This window comes from Rhamphochromis longiceps, linkage group LG7 (assembly GCF_057381845.1).
Source record: "Rhamphochromis longiceps isolate RC_006_pf linkage group LG7, R_longiceps_female_GT1.1, whole genome shotgun sequence".
In the NCBI taxonomy this organism is placed as follows: Eukaryota; Metazoa; Chordata; class Actinopteri; order Cichliformes; family Cichlidae; genus Rhamphochromis; species Rhamphochromis longiceps.
Genome location: NC_140563.1, coordinates 28,770,017 through 28,779,688, shown reverse-complemented (window position 1 = coordinate 28,779,688; position 9,672 = coordinate 28,770,017).

The following is a 9,672-nucleotide window of genomic DNA, read 5'->3' as shown; positions in this document are numbered from 1 at the left end:
AACGTTTCCTCACTCATCCAAGTGACTTCTTCAGTCTCAGCTGACTGCAGGTTTGCCCAATCTTATAAACAGCACATTTGCATAATGACTGAAACCAGCCCACTGAAGGAACAGTGGGCTGGGAGGTCAGTTTCTTCATCATGATTATGCAAATTCTCATGACCATTGATCAACAACCACTGATCAACAACCACTGATCAATGGCCATGAGTACCATTCACAGAGAGTTGGGGAATGGCTGTGAGATGGCGAAAGATGTATCCTTAGGCCCCCTCCTCGATTCAGAAATGGTCTTTCCCCTTCCACGTACATGGCTTCCTTGACTCCGCGCTCAAACCAGCGTTCCTCCCTGTCCAGGATGTGCACATCCTCATCATTGACAGAGTATCCACTGGCCTGTAGGTGTGAATAGACTGCAGAGCCCTGGCCTGACGGGGTAGCTCTTCTGAAACTTAAGTGTAAACTTAAGTTAGCTCGTTAACGCATTAGCGCCATGCAGCCATTCACACGGGGTGATCTGTGTTAACTTGCTAACGGAGATTTGCCACATTAATGTGGTTAACGTCATTTTAATGAGATTAACTCTGACAGCACTAGTTTATAAGTAACATAGCCAACCCCAAAATGTTTCTTATGATTCAACTGTGTAATTCAACTTATTTGTTTAGACGGACAAGCTAAATTATTTTATTTTCAACTATAAAGCCAACCTAAGCTTTAACAGTTTAACAGGCCACTATTCTGGTTTATGGTTTTGGACTTTCACAATAAAACCCGTCTAAACACAACAAAACAAAAACTATTATTATAATAATAATAATAATAATAATAATAATAATAATAATAAAAATGTAATTAACCAGAAATGTTCATTAAATCAAAGAAAGGCTAGATTTGACATTAATAGATGTCACAGATGTTTAAAAGCAACCACAAAGCATTAAAATAAATACAGAGGTTAAAAATATACAGTTCATATGTTATAGGAGTTCATATGGATTGAAAACAAGCCCCCACCTTTAATGACTGCACCTTCCGAAAAAGTCACGTCTGGGCTCATTTTTCTAGTTCAAATAATCAACAGAAAATTTCACGGAGAGATTTTTGTATTAGACTTTTAAAACTGTGGTGTTAATTTTTAAGTAACATGAGCCAAGAGGCAGCAGCATGCACCCATTGGTAACACAAAAGCTAGTCTAACACTGGCTAGCTGGCAAGTTTATAAACCTGGTGTTAAACTGAGAGAAGGCACAAAAACAGTTTGAATAAAAGAAAACATTTACTCACCAAATCAGTGTATCACGTAACTGTTAGGTGTGGCTGTGTGCAGACAGGAATAGGACCCAAGGTGCAGACTCCGGAGACAGAACTTAAACCAAAACAGCTTTAATGCTGAACTCAAACATAACATAACTGGGGGAAAAGGTCAAAAATAAACTAACACCGGCGGATTGACAAAACACACAGCAAAATAAACGGTAGATCGCGACACAGACACTAAGAAACACAGGGCTTAAATACACAGAGGGAGCAATCAGGGAATGGGTAACAGGAGGGAAACACAGCTGGGGCAAATCAGGCCTAACGAGACAAGGGGAAGCAAAATCAGACACATTAACAACAGACATGGATTTTCAAAGTAAAACAGGAAACATAACACAGACTCACGGGCAGGCACTATAACAAAGGGAACAGAGACGTGGGAACAGGGCAGACACAAACACTGACTGAACACGGGGATATAGGAACTTAAGATACATATATACGCGAACTAGACAAGGGGATGCAGGTGATAGGGGAGACAGAGCAACTAAAGAAGACAAAGACATAAGCCATAAGACAGAACTCAAAGAAACCAAAAACTAGAAAGTATACATAATATTATAAACTCAAAAACCCTGGGTCGACGACCCAGGCATCCTAACAGTACCCCTCCCCCCTTAAGGGCTGGCTTCCAGACAGCCCAAACCAAAACATCAAAATCAAAAAAACAAAAACAACCCAACCAGGGTGGGCGGCGGGGGAAACAGGATGGAGGGCTCGAAACAAAACAAGGAGCCAGAAACAACAAAACAAAAAAAAAGTGCAAACACTGGAGCCCGGAAAGCAACAGAACAAAACACAGAAACAAAGTCCAAAACAACAGCACCAAGGCCCAGGCAAAGTCCAAAAGCAAACAAACAAAAGAGCTCACGAAAGGCGCAGAGGCCCAGGCAATAGTCTCAAAAAAGTTCAAGGGGGCGGCCCGGAGGCTGATGGTCCAAGAGCCCAGAAAACAGTTCAGGAGGCCGGCCAGGCGGAAGGCACCGGTGGCGACGGAGCAAATCAGGAGGCCGGCCGGGCGGGGGGCACTGGTGACGGAGTAGTTCAGGGGGCCGTCCATGACGGCGGCGTAGTTCCGAGGACTGTCCATGACGGCAACAACGTCCAGTCATCGGCCGGACAGAACGTGCAGGACGAGCAGGCCGGACAGGATGTGCAGGTCGGACAGGACGTGCAGGACGAGCAGGACGAGCAGGCCGGACGGGACGTGCAGGAACCGACAGATTGGAGACCTCAGGAGCAGACAAAGCTGAACACTCGGAGACCGGACCAGGCGGAGCTGCAGACTCGGAGGCCGGACCAGGCGGAGCTGCAGACTCGGAGGCCGGACCAGGCGGAGCTGCAGAAGCTGAGGCCGAAGCTGAGGCCGAAGCCGGACCAGGCGAAGCACAAGCCGAAGCTGGACCAGGCGTAGCCGAGGCAGAGGCTAATGGCGGCTGGACGGGCTCCTCGGGCCCTCCAGCTGACGTGGCAGAAGGCTGAACGGGCTCCTCGGGCCCTCCAGCTGACGAGGCGTGAGGCTGAACGGGCTCCTCGGACCCTCCAGCAGGAAGAGACGGCTGAAGCGGTTCCTCGGACCCTCCAGCAGGAAGAGACGGCTGAAGCGGTTCCTCGGACCCTCCAGCAGGAAGAGACGGCTGAAGCGGTTCCTCGGACCCTCCAGCGGAGACAGGTGGCTGAAGCGGTTCCTCGGACCCTCCAGCGGAGACAGGTGGCTGAAGCGGTTCCTCGGACCCTCCAGCAGGAAGAGACTGCTGAAGCGGTTCCTCGGACCCTCCAGCAGGAAGAGACTGCTGAAGCGGTTCCTCGGACCCTCCAGCAGGAAGAGACTGCTGAAGCGGTTCCTCGGACCCTCCAGCGGAGACAGGTGGCTGAAGCGGTTCCTCGGACCCTCCAGCAGGAAGAGACTGCTGAAGCGGTTCCTCGGACCCTCCAGCGGAGACAGGTGGCTGAAGCGGTTCCTCGGGCCCTGCAGGAAGAGACTGCTGAAGCGGTTCCTCGGACCCTCCAGCGGAGACAGGTGGCTGAAGCGGTTCCTCGGACCCTCCAGCGGAGACAGGAAGCTGAACGGATGACCGAGGAGAGGAGCGACGGTGGCGTCGCTTCCTTTTTGACGAGGGAACAGGAACCGGTGGAGAAACGGAGACCTCCTCCTCATCCTCCGACCACACAGCCGCCAGGAAAAAGGCAGGCGAACGGACAGGCGAACAAGGTCCCAGCTGGCGTGAGGAAGGGGAGGAAGCCTGCAGTGGCGATGAGGCAGAATGTGCGTTGTCCTGCGGCAGCGGTGGGGAAGATGTAATGAGGGAGAGAGCAAGCTCACTAGCCCTGACTTGCTCTCTCCAGGCAGTTATGGTGTTCCCCAACTCAGTGTCCTTAGCAAACTGGCTAAGCTGGGGATTATGCCGAATGATGGCCTCCACCGCGCTCAGCCCCACTGCCATGGTCCTTAAATCCGGGGACTGGGCGATGCGGTCGAGCAGGCGCACCAGCCGCTCCATCTCGCCGTTGAACTCAAAGGAAAAAGAGTCTGCAGGGTCCATGTTCTGGTCGCGATCTTCTGTTAGGTGTGGCTGTGTGCAGACAGGAATAGGACCCAAGGTGCAGACTCCGGAGACAGAACTTAAACCAAAACAGCTTTAATGCTGAACTCAAACATAACATAACTGGGGGAAAAGGTCAAAAATAAACTAACACCGGCGGATTGACAAAACACACAGCAAAATAAACGGTAGATCGCGACACAGACACTAAGAAACACAGGGCTTAAATACACAGAGGGAGCAATCAGGGAATGGGTAACAGGAGGGAAACACAGCTGGGGCAAATCAGGCCTAACGAGACAAGGGGAAGCAAAATCAGACACATTAACAACAGACATGGATTTTCAAAGTAAAACAGGAAACATAACACAGACTCACGGGCAGGCAAAGGGAAACGAACGAACAAAGGGAACAGAGACGTGGGAACAGGGCAGACACAAACACTGACTGAACACGGGGATATAGGAACTTAAGATACATATATACGCGAACTAGACAAGGGGATGCAGGTGATAGGGGAGACAGAGCAACTAAAGAAGACAAAGACATAAGCCATAAGACAGAACTCAAAGAAACCAAAAACTAGAAAGTATACATAATATTATAAACTCAAAAACCCTGGGTCGACGACCCAGGCATCCTAACAGTAACAAATGACAGCAATGCCAATAATGATCTCTTGAGCTGAAGCTTCTCCAGGTTTGCTCAACATATTCCAGAAGAAAATGTGGGCACCATGAACATGCCGACTGAGAGAGGAGGAAAGCAGTGAAATGGCATTTTCAAACCATATTGTTTTGTCCTTCCACACTGAGAAGCAAAATTTCCAGCTGAGTAACTTTGGACTGAGTACGTTTTTCTTTACCTAGTTTATTTATTTGAATTGTAGCTGTCGCATTGAAATGTAATTATTATGTGATTGCAATGTTGAAAAATTTGGTGTTTAATCTGGATTCATGTTGTGTTGTCGCCACCTACTGGTGGGCCTGAGTGTGGCGCTTTGTGGTGCGCATGCTTTGGGGTGAGGCTCAATTAAGAGCACGTGTCACCAGAGACTGAAGGCTCGAGCCACAAAGAGAATGCTGGCCTGTGTAAAGGGTGGAAATATAGAAAATATGGACTACAATTGCTCATGAATGTTCAGTAGAAAGGCGCACACGGTATGTTGGTGCATTTACTTTGTGTATGTTTTATTTGAGTTGTAATTTTTGTTCTGCTGATGTAATATCCGTGTTTTTCATTGATCATTTCACCATAGTTTTTCACGGTGTTTGCTGGTGAAAAGAAGATTAAAATACTGGCTGAACATCAGTTGGAGCATGGCCCTTTATTCTACTTCGAACATGAAAAACCTTCAGGAGCAGTTACAGTGAAAAACGTGGCCTGTTATGGAGCAAGCAGCCAGAGCCCTGCACGCCATTCTTCCAAGACGGCAGCCCACGTGGAAGAGTAGACTGTGAGTTCTTACATCAGCGAAACGTTTGAACTGCATAAAGAGATCTAAGAAAAGGCCAAAAAGAAAATTGTATGGTGTAGATATTGTACATTTGTTCATTTATTGAAAGTTTATTACTGTGCTGTTTGATATTTAAGGTAGTGTACTCTGGGTAAGTTTCCTTTTATTGTTCTAAGTTGTTGGTTCAAAACATTGTAATGGAGCAGAGTACACAAGAAACTCATATCCTTGAGCAAATACTTATAGCCTTAGAAGATGAAAAGGCACAGTTAGAAAAGAAATTAGAAACTGAACTTGAAGATGCAGAAAGAGAAGAAGTTGAAGCACGCATAGGAGAAATTTATGGAGACCTTGAAATACACAAAATAGGGCTGCCTCAGCCATCATCTAAACCTGACGCAGAGGTGAGACGGACAGACCGTCAAAGGCAACTAACAGAAAAAATGCGTGAGTTTAAACAGACAGAGATAACAAGCAAAGAAAGAAAGTTTATGTCAACATATTTAAACTTTAAGGCAGAAATTCAGCTCACTAGGTCCAAACTTAAAGAAGAATGTTCTAAAGCAGAATTAGCTGAAATGATCAAGTCAGTAGAAAAATGTGAGTTAGACCTACAGCAAGATTATGTGGCTTTACGTGCACTGACTACACCATCTCAAGATATGAGAAGAAAGATGGATAGCTGTACTTCAGTTTCTGCTGAGATGATGATACTTCTGAAAAGGCGTTACGCAGATGTTGACAAAGAGTTTGATGCAGGAGCTGTAAAAGAATCACTCCTTCAGTTACTCCAAAGAGAAGGTGCAGAATCAATTTATGGCTCAACTGTGTCTAGAGCTGGAAGAAATAGCCAGCACAGCCATAGTCAGCAAGGAAGTCATGTATCTGCAAGGAAAGCAGAGGCAGCAGCATGACTGGCATCAAAGCAAGCTGAAATAAACAGAGAAATGGAAATATCTGCCCGGAGAAAGGAGATATTAGCTCAACAAGAGCAATTGAAAATGTTGGAAAATCAAAGAGATCTTGAGGTCATTCAGGCAGAATACAATGTATATGCTGAAGAGGAATCAAAAATGAATGCTGAAATAAGAAATTGTGAAGTAAGGAGTACTTTGTCTTTCAGCCAGCTTCCTAAACCACTTAGCAGTCCCCCATGCACCCAAGTTCCTCAGAGCACTGCACCTCCTCACTCTGAAGGTAAATTCATCCTGACCTCACAAAGTGTTCACGCCCCTCACTATGATACTCAAGTGGTGCCAAAAGAAAGTGAGCTCTCTCTGGTGCAGGCATTAAAAGAGTCCTTAGTAATGTCTAGACTCCCAGTGCCAGAGCCGTTTACATTTACAGGAGACCCACTTAAATTTGTTGAGTGGAGCACTTGCTTTAAGGCGCTTATCGAGACTAGCTGCACAGATTCAGCCCATAAGCTGTTCTACTTGAAGAAGTACATTGGTGGAGAAGCTCTCTGTGTTTTAGAAGGGACATTTTATCGAAGTGACGAGGAAGCTTACAAACAAGCTTGGGATGCTCTGAACAAACGCTATGGACACCCATTTGTAGTTCAAAGAGCCTTTAGGGGAAAACTAAGCAGTTGGCCAAAGATTGGTCCAAAGGAGTCACTTAAATTGAGAGAGTTTAGTGATTTCCTCATTTCTTGTAAGAATGCTATGCCTCACGTCCAAGGCCTCAAGGTTTTAGATGATTGTGAAGAAAATCAAAAAATATTGCTGAAACTTCCTGACTGGGCCACAACCCGCTGGAATCGTTATGTCACAAAATTACTGGATGAAGAAAAGGCATATCCAGGGTTTGCAGAATTTGCGGACTTTGTGGCTGAAGAGGCGCGTATAGCATGTAATCCTGTTTCTTCTCTGTTTGCCTTAAAAAACACATTTGAAAAACCTGAGAAAGAACAAAAACGTCTGAAGGCCAGTGTCCTGGTGACATCAGCAAATGGGTCTAAAGATGTGAAGAACACAACTCCAGTTCAGAGCCAAAGAAAATCAAAACCCAACCCTTCCTCAACTCAGAACAAACGGAAACTTGAATGTATCTGCTGCAAGCAAAATCATTTTATCTATAAATGTGCAAAGTTTACAGCAATGCCGCTTGAAGAAAAGAAACAGTTTATTAGGGACAACAATATGTGCTTTGCTTGTCTGCGAGTCGGCCACATTTCCAAAAACTGTCGACAGAGAGCAACATGTAATGTCTGCAGACGAAGCCACCCTTCTCCTCTCCATGAAGATCCTCCACTGGGAGATGAACCTGAACCACCATCAGAAGAGGAGAATGCAGCCACCGTATCGTGCAGTGTGAGAGTGGGCAACAATGATTGCACTTCAATGATTGTTCCAGTGTGGCTTTCTTCATCAGCGAAGAATCAAGAGACATTGGTTTATGCTCTGCTAGACACCCAAAGCAGCAACACATTTATTGACCAAGATATTTGTGAAAAGATACAGGCAAGCAGGGAACCAGTGAAGCTAAAGCTGACAACAATGACTGACAGGTGTTCGATTGTACCTAGTCAAAGAGTGGATGGACTGAGGGTAAGAGGGTACAACTCAGAAAAGTACATTGACTTGCCACCAACCTACACTCAAGAGTACATTCCATTGGAGAAACACACTATTCCAACTCGAGAGACAGCAAAGAAGTGGCCCCATCTACTTAGCATTGCAAATGAAATGCCAGATCTCTTGGACTGTCCTATAGCTCTTCTCATCGGTTACGACTGTGCAAGAGCGCTAAAGCCAAGGGAAGTCATACCAGGAAAGGATTATGATCCCTATGCAATAAAAACAGACTTAGGGTGGAGTATCGTGGGAGCCATTAAGCCATGGAAAAGTTCAATGGGAGCAGCAGGGATCTGTCATCGTGTCACAGTAAAGGAGCTGCCATCTGTCACGCCTGCTTCTGTGATTAAAGCACTTGAAAATGACTTTCTGGACACAAACCATAAAGAAGGGAGTGTATCTCAAGAGGACATTCAGTTTCTAGAGATGCTGAATGAGAACATTCACTACAATGAGGAAGGCCATTTAGAAATGCCTCTGCCTTTTAGAGAACGCCCACAGCTTCCAAATAACAAGCAGCTTGCAATGTTTCGCTTGAAACGTTTAAAAGGAAAAATGGATAAGAACCCAAAGTACAAGGAAGACTACATCAAGTTCATGAATAGTGTCTTTAAAGATGGTGATGCAGAGGAAGCAGATGGCACATCAGGTAGTAACACATGGTACATTCCGCACCATGGCGTGTATCATCCCAGGAAGCCAGAGAAAATTCGAGTTGTTTTCGACTGCTCTGCTAAACACGAAGGCATCTCTTTAAATGACCACCTACTCACAGGCCCAGACTTGATTAATGCTCTGGCAGGGGTTTTGTGCAGATTTCGAGAGCATCAAATAGCAATTATGTGTGATGTGGAAAAAATGTTTCATCGCTTCCATGTCAACCCAGAGGATCGAGACTTCTTAAGGTTTCTGTGGTGGAAGGACGGGAATACAGATACTGAGCCTAAGGAGTATCGCATGCGAGTGCACATTTTTGGAGCGGCATCATCACCGGGATGTGCTAACTATGGCATGAAGTATCTCGCCAGGGAACAAAAAAAGGACTACCCGCTGGCAGCCAGATTCATTCACAAAAACTTTTATGTGGATGACGGGCTAATCAGCATTGATTCAGTCAGGGAAGCCAAGCAGCTGGTCTGTGAAGCACAAGAGGTCTGTGCAAAAGGGAAACTGCGCTTGCACAAATTTGCATGCAACAACAAGGAGGTCATGAGCATTATCCCAGAAACAGAACGAGCCAGCAAGACCAAAGATGTAAACCTGAACTACTCTGTAATTCAAATGCAAAGTGTGCTGGGAGTAAAGTGGAACATAGAGGCTGACGTGTTCTCATTCAGTGTAGCCCTCAAAGAAAGGCCAGCCACACGCCGAGGAATTCTAGCAACAGTTGCTAGTGTGTATGACCCGTTAGGTTTTCTCTCACCCTACATTTTGACAGGAAAACAAGTACTCCAGGAAATGTGCAAACGCGGAGTGGGATGGGATGATCCTATTCCTCCGGCACTAGAGACCAAATGGAAAGCATGGCTCGGTGACTTGGAGAATCTAAAAAGGATTGAAATACCAAGATGCCTTGTTCCTGAGAACTTTGGCAAGGTCAAAAAAATTGAGCTGCATCATTTTTCGGATGCCAGCAGCAGTGGCTATGGACAATGTTCATACATCAGGATTGTTGCTGATAAGAACGTGCATTGTGCACTGGTCATGGGTAAAGCCAGAGTGGCACCCACAAGAATAATCACTATCCCACGCCTTGAGCTCACTGCAGCTG